Source organism: Natrix helvetica (assembly GCF_964273705.1).
Source record: "Natrix helvetica genome assembly, chromosome: 4".
NCBI classification, from domain to species: Eukaryota; Metazoa; Chordata; class Lepidosauria; order Squamata; family Natricidae; genus Natrix; species Natrix helvetica.
In genome coordinates this window covers 62437943-62449177 of record NC_138550.1, presented here as the reverse complement: position 1 = coordinate 62449177, position 11235 = coordinate 62437943, and positions in this window count along the sequence as shown.

The following is an 11235-nucleotide window of genomic DNA, read 5'->3' as shown; positions in this document are numbered from 1 at the left end:
CATGTTGGCTCAGAAACTCTGGCATTTGAAGTGTGCAAGTCTCAAAGCTGTCAAGTTACAAGACCTTTGCACCCCTAACCCTTTAGAAAAAAAGACCCCAGGGGTGTTCAAACCTGACAGCTTTTAAGACTTGTGGACTTCAATTCCCAGAATTCCTCCTCCAGTCCTGTTGGCTCAGGAACTCTGGCATTTGAAGCATAGAAGTCTTAAAACTGTCAAGTTACAAGACCCTTCCACCCCTAGAAAAAAAAACGCAGAGTTCTTCAAACCTGACAGCTTTAAGACTTGTGGACTTCAACTCCCAGAATTCCTCCACCAGTCATGTTGCAGCGACGTCATCTGTGTGTATCTGCTCCATCTTTGGTTTCTTCATCGTGGGCAGGGCTGCTACTGAAGATGCCGACGAGCTGCCACCAGAATAACTGCTGCTACCTCCTCCTCCTCCTCCAACAGCACCACCACATTTGCATCTGAGCTGTGCCGCGTTACCCCTGCCCGCTCCTCCTCCTCTGTGCTTTTGAGGAGCCATGAGGCTTTTTTCCCCCTGCTCCCACCCTTCCTACTGGCTCCCGCAGCCTCATGGCTCCTCAAAAGCACGGCGGAGGAGGAGGGGGCAGGGGTAATGCGGCGCTGAGCTCAGGTGTTCCGAGCGGAGAGGAGGAGGCGCTGCCATGCACGGGGATGCCGGCTGCAGCTTTGCTGGCTTCAAGTTAGCCGTAGCGCCGGGCGCCAAATCCAGCAGTGCTGTTAGAGGAGGAGGAGGAGGTGGCAGCAGTTATTCCGGTGGCGGCGGGGGCTTTGGGGCTTCACAACTACCCTCAGTTGCCCCGTGCTCAACAAAGCAAGTCCGGGGAAGTCCTTTGCGGGCAGCCCGTTCTAGCTGCCTGCAAAGGACCTCCCCAGCTTCCAGAGCCTGTGGCAATAGAAATCACTGCGCGGCAGTTGAAAACTGCTGCGTGGTGTTTTCTTGCCACGTGTGCGGCCGCGCACCTTAGAGGGAACATTGATGGTCACCCGGCACGGTTCTCAGAACAAGCAACCCTTCGTTATAGTCTGAGATGACCATCAGGCCAAGGAATTGCAGACCCTGGGGGGGCAATATAATCCATAGTGACGAACAGCTGCTGTTGTCCTTCTGGAATGGTAGAAGCAACCATTGGAGAGGGCTGCTGTGAAGTCTGGACCAGGGCACAATTGCAAAGCATGAGACCATCTTGCTTAGCAGTTGGGACAGTTGGAGAAGCTGCATCCTGCACTGTCCCCTTACTGACAAGGCCAACTCCTGGAGGCTCTGCTGGTGTTGCCCCACCAGGAACACCCTACCTAGACGGGTGTCTATGAGGGCGTCCAGGTGCATTATGCGCTTGGTTGGAACTAGGTGGCTCTTGGAGAGGTTTATTGAGAAGCTGTGTGTTTCTAGAACGTCCAAGGCCTCCTGCAGATCCCTGTGGGCCTGGTCTGGGGACCTGGACAACAGGAGAACATAGTCCAGTTAGCACATTATCCTTATGGGACGGGCCCGTAGATAGGCTGCGAAGGCCGCCAGCAGCTTGGTGAACACCCTGGGCACTGACAAGAGCCTGAATGGGAGAGCCTGATATTGGTAGTGACGCCCCCGGTAGCAAAAGCACAGAAACTGTTGGTGTTCTAGACAGATTGGGACATGGAGGTAGGCCTCCGTCAGATCTATCAAGGTAAGAAAGTCGTCCCTGCAGACGCCCTCCAAGATGGTCATTAACGAGTGCATCTTGAACTGCCGGTAGACAATATGGCGGTTCAAGGCCTTGAGGTCGAGGATCACTCTCCAGCCCCCTGAAGCCTTTGGTACAATGAACAATAGGCAGTAAGACACCAGTCCCTGTTGTTCCTCCAGCAACAACCGAATGGCCTGGATGTTTAAGTGATGCCGAATCGCCTGGTCTACCAGGCTTCTCTTTTCCCGGTCCCAAGATACAGGGCAGAGGAGGAAATGCTTTGTGGGGGTAGGAGAGAAATTCTAGAGAGAGGCCTGTTTCCACCATCTCTCTGACCCAGGCATCCGTAGTTACCTCTGGTCGGCAAAAAAGGCCAAATGACCACCGATGGGAAGGTTCCTGCTGCAGCCACTTTTGTCTGGGGAAGGACAGGAATTTCTTGTACCTTGGTAAGATTTCCTGGAAGGGGGGAATAGTTGGTAAACTCTACCCGTCCTCTCCTGCTGCTGCTGGGGACCCTGACGTCCTGAGTAATGTCTGACCGGACAGGAGAACCCGTATCCCCCATCCAGGTTCTGAAAGGACAACCTGTGATGATAAGGGGTGGCCCGGTTCTCAGTCCTGCGGAAGACGGAGGGGAGAATTTTTCTTTTATCTTTGGACTCAATAACACTGTTCCCTCTAAGGTGCGTGGCTGCGCGGCCGCGCAGGTGGCAAGAAAACACAGCGCAGCAGTTTCCAACTGCCACGCAGTGTTTTGTACTGTCACAGGCACCGGAGGTCCTTTGCAGGCGGCTAGAATTGGCCGCCCGCAAAGGACCTCCCCAGACTTGTTTTGATGAGCGCGGGGCGACTGAGTTCAGGAAAGCAAGCCCGGGGAGGTCCTTTGTGGGCGGCCAATCCTAGCTGCTTGCGCCTGGCGCTGCGGCGAAAATAAACTCCCAAAGCCTTTTCAAAGCTCCCGCCGGTGCCCCCGCCCATGGCAGCGGCGCCTCCCCCTCTGTTTGGAGCACCTGAGCTGGGCCCCGTGTTACCCCTACCCCCTCCTCCTCTGCTGTGCTTTTGAGGAGCCATGAGGCCACGGGAGCCAGTAGGAAGGCGGCGGAGGGCAGCAGGGGGGAAAAAAGCCTCATGGCTTCTCAAAAGCATGGCGGAGGAGAAGGCAGCAGGGGTAACGTGGTGCCCAGCTCAGGTGCTCCAAGTGGAGGGGGACACGCCGCCGCCGCTGCCACGGGCAGGGGCTCCAGCGGGAGCTTTGGTGGCTTCACTCCAAAGGTGGTGGTGCTGTTTGAGGAGGAGGAGGAGGAGGAGGAGGCAGCTGTTATTCTGGTGGCGGCAGGGGCTCGTCTTCGGCATCTTCAGCGGCACCCCTGCCCCCTGTGAAAAAAACCGAAGATGGAGCAGATCCACGCAGATGACGTCGCTGCAACATGACTGGAGGAGTAATTCTGGGAGTTGAAGTCCACAAGTTTTCAAGCTGTCAGGTTTGAAGACCCTGAGTTTTTTTTTCTAAAGGGTTAGGGGTGCAAGGGTCTTGCAACTTGACAGCTTTAAGACTTGCATGCTTCAATGCCAGAGTTCCTGAGCCAACAGGACTGGAGGAGGAATTCTGGGAGTTGAAGTCCATAAGTCTTAAAGCTGTCAAGTTTGAAGACCCCTTGGGGTTTTTTTTTACTAAAGGGTTAGGGGTGCAAGGATCTTGTAACTTGACAGCTTTAAGACTTGCGTGCTTCAAATGCCAGAGTTTCTGAGCCAACATTTTGGTTGCTAAGCAGGAGCGTTGTTAAGTGATACTATATAACACTTTTAATTAGTGGGTACCTTGAATAAACATAACTTTGAGTTTCAAATAATACTGATTTTGTTGTTGTCTTAGGTGACACCTGTGAAAAAAATTCAGGTGCTGCTCAGGCATAAAAATGTGCCGCTCAAACACTATACTTTTCTGCTCACACTGAAAAAAAATTAGAGGGAACATTGCTCAATAAGTCTGAGTTCAAGGGGGGGCAAACAGTTTATCCCCCGCAAATGGTTCAGCGGCGAGACGCCACTTATTCTTGGCATTGGCCTGCCAAGGCCGTAACCACAGTAGACACCTGGCCACTGTGGAGAACCCAAGGATTTAGCCACTAACCTGGCTGTGTTAAGGGAGGCGTCCGCCGAAAATTGAAGGGCTGCTTTCAACTTGGTTTTTTTAAAAATTATTTTTAAACAGTCATAAAACAAACAAACATACACACACACACACAAATTATAAAAACCATCCTCGAATTTCCTACAATGGGTCGATTGGTTACCAAGCTTTTGTGCCTCCTCACAATAGTCTTTACTTGCAAGTCACATAAAGTCTCATATCATCAATCTAATATATATGTATACAATTATTATGATTATTAAACATTCATTGACTATAGCTATTATTACATCCTTTTTATGTGAAATATTCTAAATTTAAAATAAATTTATATTATAGCATTTCATTACATCATCCTGAAATCATCCAGTAATATTACATCTTTATATTCTTTTCTATATAGAATTATTTATCTTTTATAACAAAGCTTTTCAACATCATCTCCATAGTTTTCACTTACAATTTAAGTAAAATTTCATATATCAATCTAATGTATATATATATGTATTATTATCATTGTTAATCATGTATTTGACTATAAACTATTATTACATTGTCTTATACATAATACTCAAAATTTAACTAAGTTTAACTTAATTTTTATTATGACATTTCATTTCATCATCCTGTATCCTTCCAGTAGTAGTGCAGTCCTATATCTCTTGCCATTTGTAGAATTTGTATTCTAATTGTTTTCTTGAAAAGTCTTATGTGGACTTCTCTTGGCAACTTGTTGCTCATTGTATATCTTGTAAAGACCCAAAGCCCTCCATCTGTTCCTTCCATCAGCTTGCCTTTAGTTATCACTGGTGCTTCTGTCAAAGTTTTTCTCATTATTTCTGCCAGATTTCCTCCCTTTTCTTTTTCCATATTTTGAAGTCTGAGATAGAGTTCCAGTTCGTCAACCTCTCCTTTCGATAGTCCACTCCTATCATTTCCCTCCAAGCTCAATTTAGTGTCAATGTCAACAATTTTCTTATCACTTTGTTCATATCCTCAAATTTCATCATAGTTTTAAAAATATTCTCAAATCTTCCCTCCATTCTTTCAGTTCTTTGCTCTATAATCTCAAATGTCTTTTCAATGTTTTCTATACTTATTTGTAGTTTTTTAATTTCTAGCATAATTATTTGCAATGTTAATTCCTTTTCTTCTTCAGTTTGCGCCATTTTTCCAAGTTGTAAACACTGCCAGTAAGACATCCAAGGATTTTTGCTAGGTTTCAAACAGATTCACTGTAATGTTTCAAGTCAAGGCTTTCTCTTTACTCCAAACCAGCTACTGATAGTACTCCAGAAGAGCACCTGCATAAACAAACTGCTCTTCCCACTGTCCCATTCAATAAACAAAGTCAGAACCCTTGAGATATAAGATGTTTCAAGCCTCCAGCCTCTAGGTGGCAGTGTTACTTCTTTTTCCTCTGTTTTTACCTCTCTCTTTAAGCTCCGAAATTGAGAAAAGAAAAAAAATGCTTAAAAGGTACAATCCAGCTGAGCGTTGAAAAAAAGAGATTCTTGATCCACAATACAAAAAATGAAGAAGAGAAAAAAAAAGACCAGTCCAATTTAAAAAGAGGCATTCGTAAAAATTCCATCCATTAAAAAAAACAAAATTAAAGAAAGATAACACATTAATTTTAATCCAGGTTTAATTCACCGCTTGCTTTCTTCTGTCTTCAATTTTAATTTTATTCTGTCTTTTTGGGTGTTCTCTTCTCTAATATTAAAATTTATCTCACTAGTTCGACACACATACTCTCCTGTTTTCTTCCATTCAGGGGCTGTCCCAATCTTGTGCAGCTTCAATGGGTGCTTCTCTTTTGCCGGAAAAAAGGGCTTCTCCTGGATCAATCGGGGACTTTGCGATGTCCCTGAGATCCGCATGACGTGACCTTCTCTATCACCATCTCTACGGGATGGTGTAGGTCCAAAGGGACCATCCAGCAGCAGAGATATCGACAACAATCCTGGAGCTCCATGATTGCATGTTGTGTTGTCGCGATGTCAAGCCGTTTTCAACTTGTTGATGTCCTGGTGGGACCTCGAATCCGAAGCAGAAAGCCTATCCCTCAACTGCTGGAGCCACAGGAGAGCTGTCCTGTTAAAGAATGATGCAGATGTGTCTGCCCTGATCGCCCAGGCAGCCGGCTGATGACCTTTAATGAGGATGTGTTCCATCCTCATATCCTCTGGCTTTAAAGCATCCTCTGGATTGCTTGGAACAACATTAGGCGAGGACAACACAGCTATCAGAGTATCCACCGAAGGGACCTCCAAGTCCTTGGCCAAATCCGGCCCAATATTGTAAAAGTGTTTGTCCTGGGCGGAAGGAAAGGGACCCGACCCCAGGGACTTCCACTGACGTTGGACCACGTCTGTGAAGAAGGGGGGCAAGGGGACCACCTCTTTTTGCACGTTGGGCTCGGTGAACCCCAGGCCAGTGGAATCCCTTTTGGCTGCCGGGGACCTAGTGGCCTGGGCCACCTCTACATTAGCTATCTTCTGGGCCTTGATTAGGAGGGACCTAAATATTGAATGTTTGAAGAGCCCAGCTAAGGGAGTTTGCTCTAAATCTGAATCCTCATTGTCAGATAGCTTGGGATCCTGAAAATCCTCCTCATCCCCCAAAGATGAAGAACTGCCTGATGATCCCTGGGATCGTTCCTCCTGGTCTCCCTTGGTGGGTCTCTAGCCGCTGTTCTTGTCCTACAGTTTTTATGCTTTCTGGAGGCAGAGGACTTCTTTTGTTGGAGACCTGCCACAATGCCCTGTCTAATAGCCTCAGTAATGATGGCAGCCATGCCGGGGGGGGGGGGGAGGCGCTACTGCACAAACCTCTACCCGTGCCATAGGAGAGATGGCTGAACCTGTGGGCCCTGGACTGTTCAGCCCTTCTGGGGCAGAGGGCTGAGGGGCCTCTTCCATTTCCTGATCTCCTATCTCAGAACCCTCACTGTCTGGAGATAGATCTTCCTCCAAACCGGGGGCTTCGCCTGGTGCAGGGGTGTCAGTGGGAGTGGCTGCAGGGGCCGGCTGGCCATTCCTGCCATTCCCCTTATGGCTGTCACCGCTTTTCTGGGGCGCCTGAGCCGGCCAGGCACTTCGGACAGCAGATGAACCATGGGCTGGAGAGCTGGGGCTATGCAAGAAGCCTGCTCAGGAGGGGAGGGAGGGAAGCCCTGACCACAGCTCTACTAATAAGCGATGGCCAGGAACCCCTCTCTGTGTCTTTTGGCACATGCGGTCGTTGCTCTTCCTGTTGCTGGTTTTTGGTGTGCATGCGTGCCAGGAACCAGATCACCAAATGGCCGACATGCATGTGCACCCTGGAAACAAAAACATCATTTTCTTGGCGTGCGCATGCACACCGGGTGGCTCCACTTCTGTTTTCTGGCATGCCAATGCACGTCAAGACCAGCTGGCTGCTGCGCCCGAACCCGGAAGAGGAACTGATGATGGCTCCGCGTGCCAGGTAAAATGGCTTTGTATGCCACTTCTGGCACACATGCCATAGGTTCGCCATCATGGCTATATACTATACCAGTGATGGTGAACCTTTTTTGGTTCGTGTGCCAAAAGGGGGGGAGCGCACAGGGGTCACGCGGGGGCGTGCCACACCCATAATGAAATACACGACCCCAGCGCACATGTGAGCATGACCAGTGCTCCCCCATTTTTTGCATGCTTTTTTCACCCTCGCCAGGCTCCAGAAGCTTTATAGGAGCCTGGGGAGGGTGAAAACAGCCCCCCCTTACCCTGCTGGAGGCCCTCCAGAGGCTTCAGGAGCTTCCCTGAAGCCTCCAGAGCACAAAAAAGCCAGACGTATGGGCAAACCGGAAGTTCGGGAACGGACTTCTGGTTTGCTCGTAGGGCCGGTTTTAGCCCTCCGGAGCCTTCAGGGGCCTTCTGGAGGCTTCCCTGAAGTCTCTGATGGGCAAAAAATGACCCTATGAGCAAACCGGAAGTCACTTCCAGTTTGTCATTGTGTGCCCTGACAAATGGCTCTGAGTGCCACCTGTGGCATGCGTGCCAGAGGGTCGCCATCCCGGTACTATACTATTACTATTACTATACTATTACTATAACCATACCATATAATACACCATACAATACTAATACTAAATACCTATAGTATTTTTATACATACACATGTACAATTGTATAGATTATATATTTCTTTTCTGAGAAGTCACCCCACTCTTTGTATCATTTACTACACACACATACACACACAGAGAGAAATACATTTATTAACACTTATCATTATTTTCCTTAATGCAAGAGGGGACTCCAGAGTTCAGGACTGCTGTGGATTGGGCAGGGTGGATAAGCTCCCTCCCAAATAAAGTGATCCATAACCAGAACTGCCATTCGAAAACTCAGCCCCCACCTCCCTAAAATGCCAAATTGGACCTCCCTGTTTTGATCCTTGGAGGGGGAGACGAAAGCTCAAAGGCCAGAGATATTATGGGATGCTTGCAGTCCCTTGCAGAATAGAAGACAACAAGGCTCCACCGTGCGTTTCAAGGTTTTGACCACCATCTTTAAAGCGCTCCATGGCATAGGGCCTAGTTACCTGCGGGATCGCATCCTCCCACATACATCCCTGCGGCCAATTCGCTCTCACAGGGAGGGGCTTCTCCTGGTGCCGTCCACTAGGCAATGCCAACGGGCGACACCAAGGAGTAGAGCCTTCTCTGTGATGGGCCCAACCCTCTGGAATGACCTCCCCCCCGACATTAGAACCACCACTGACTTCCGCTCCTTCCGGCAGAAACTGAAGACACACCTGTTCCGACTGGCTGGTCTGGCATAATTCTTAACGTCTACCTCCTGGCATACATATTTCCTACTGGTTTTTTAGGGGACTTAATTTTATAGGACACTGGGGTTTTAAATTTTGTATATTTTAAATTATTTATTTAGCAATTACAGTTCTGTCTATTTTATCCTCCTCTTATTTATGTATTTATCCATTTAATAATTTTTAATTGTTATTATGTATGATGTTTTTGATATGGACTGTACACCGCCCCGAGTCCCTTTTGGGAGAGGGGGCGGTCTAGAAGTGCTAATTAAATTAAATTAAATTAATTAAATTAGGAGTCTCAGAAGTCGTCCCTTCAAAACCCTCTTGCTTGGTCGCCCCCCCACACACACACAAGAGACGCTCGGCCTACCACAATCCCTATTCACCCGCTGCGGATGATGGGAGTTGGAATAAAGCATGTTGGGGGAAGGATGCAGGATTCGAGTTGGGGGCCTAAAAGGGCTGCAGGAAAGCAACTAATCGCATTTCCACCATTAAACTTTTATTTATTTATTTTATTTGTTTATAATAATAATAAAGCTTTTTAGTGACCATGAACCTCCCCAGATTCTCCTTCCCGTGCTCATGACTTGTCCTCCATGGCAGTGCGACTGGGGGCCCGAGAGCCCCACAGTGCCCCTTCCCCTCCGTGACCCTCCACCACTGCCATGGCAACGCCAGGCAGCGATCCCTGCTTTCATGCGAGCTTGCTATAGCAGCCGAGTGGAGCCAGTTCCAGTGAAGCTACGGCAGCTACGTAGGGACAATTACCTGCACCAACCGCTGCAGTTAGGGATGAAGGAGCTGCCGCGTCCCGTTGCTGGCTGCAGTTGGCTTTTTCCTGGTGATCCTTCCTGGCTGGGAGAGACCTTCTGCCCCGGAGAAGAAGGATTGCCAAAAGAAAGCCAACTGCAACAGGATGCAAATGAGCAACAGGACACGAAGGAGTGGCTGCCCAGCAGCTGCCTCATCCCATTGCAGGTGCCCAGGGGGGCCGCGGCACTTGGCCCCCTGCCGCCTCCAGCCCCACACAACCTCTCTGCAGTGCGACCTCAGGACACTCCTGGCTTTGCCGGGTGGCCGCTCCTTCGCGTCCTATTGCAGTTGGTTTTCTCCTGGCGATCCTTCCGGGCTTTGAGAGACCTTCTGCCCTGGAGAGGAAGGATCACCAGAAGAAAGCCAACTGCATCAGGAGGCAAAGGAGCAACAGGACGTGAAGGAGCAGCCATCAAGCAGCTGCCGCATCCAATTGCAAGTGCCCAGAGGGGCTTCGGCACCCACCTCCATGCCACCTTCAGCCCTGCGCAACCTCCCCACCACCCCACTCTGCTCTGCTGGATGTCTGCTCCTTCACATCCCGTTGCCGGCTGTAGCCTCGTCTGGGTGCTGCACCCACAGAGTGGTCACATAGCAGGGACACATGGACTGCTGACCATCCCAGGGCCTGCCCGGTTGCTTCTGGAGGGGGAAGGCAGACAGGCAGCATTCTGCCCCCCTCCCCAGGTGCCTGCAGCCTAGGGGCCTGCAGCAACTTGTACAGTAAAGGCAACTAAGAACTTCTCTCAAATGTGAGATTTTCTTTATTGTGCAAATGCTTGTTCCATGGCTGCAGGCTCTGAGGCTTCAGGCGCCCAGGCGGGGGGGGGGGGGGGGCTCTGAGGCTTCAGGCGCCCATCTGCCCCCTCCAAAAGCAACATTGCAGGTTTTCAAGCTGCAAGATCCAGAGCCGCCAGTCTCTGGTAAGATGCACATTGTGCAGCCCGGCTCACCCCATCCCCTGCCCCACCTGCCACCCCCAAATTTCACCCTACTGTGAGCATCTCTCAGCTATTGTATGCATGGAAAACTCTTGCACAGAAAAGAAAAACTTCCCAAGAATGCAAGAAGCTGTTAATTGCCTATAAAATCTCAAGAGATTTTTCTTTACTGTGCAAGATTTTTCCCTACACCCAACAGCTGAGAGACGCTCGCAGTGGTTGCAATTTGGCTCACGCCCCCACCCCAAGGCCCTCCTGCCTACTTGCCCAGTGCTCGCTCAGCCGCCCCATCCAATCCCCCGGCTGGATGCAGCTACCCTAGCTCCTGCACACTCAGCCCCCACGAACATCCCTCCCACCTGGGCGCAGCTCACCAGTTCTTTCTTCTTCTGGTTCCATCACTGGAGGCTTTTAAAGGGGAGAACTTTTCAGTGGCCAGCTGGCCAAAGAAAGCTCTCAGCCATGACAAGCACCACTGTGGCTTCCATTGGCTGGGCGGGCAAAGGAAGTGGATGGGCAGGGCAAGCATGGTGTGGACGGGCAGGGTGAGAGAGAGAGAATGGCAACTGGGTGGCCATGGGGAGCAAGCGGGCCCACACCAGGGGACTGTACAGGTAAAGGGACATGGCCAGCCCATCAGTCCTAACCATACACTATGGTATGGCCGATTTCTACTACCTATTCGGCCGTACTAATCTGTACCAGTCGAAACCCACCTCTGGTTTGTGGAAATGTTAAAGGGGGAATCCGGACAACACAAACTGGATAGGAGCTGTAGTTTCCTTTAAAACTGTCAAGAGTTTTAGCAGTGTGATTATTATTTGTGAGATAAACCCCAGGA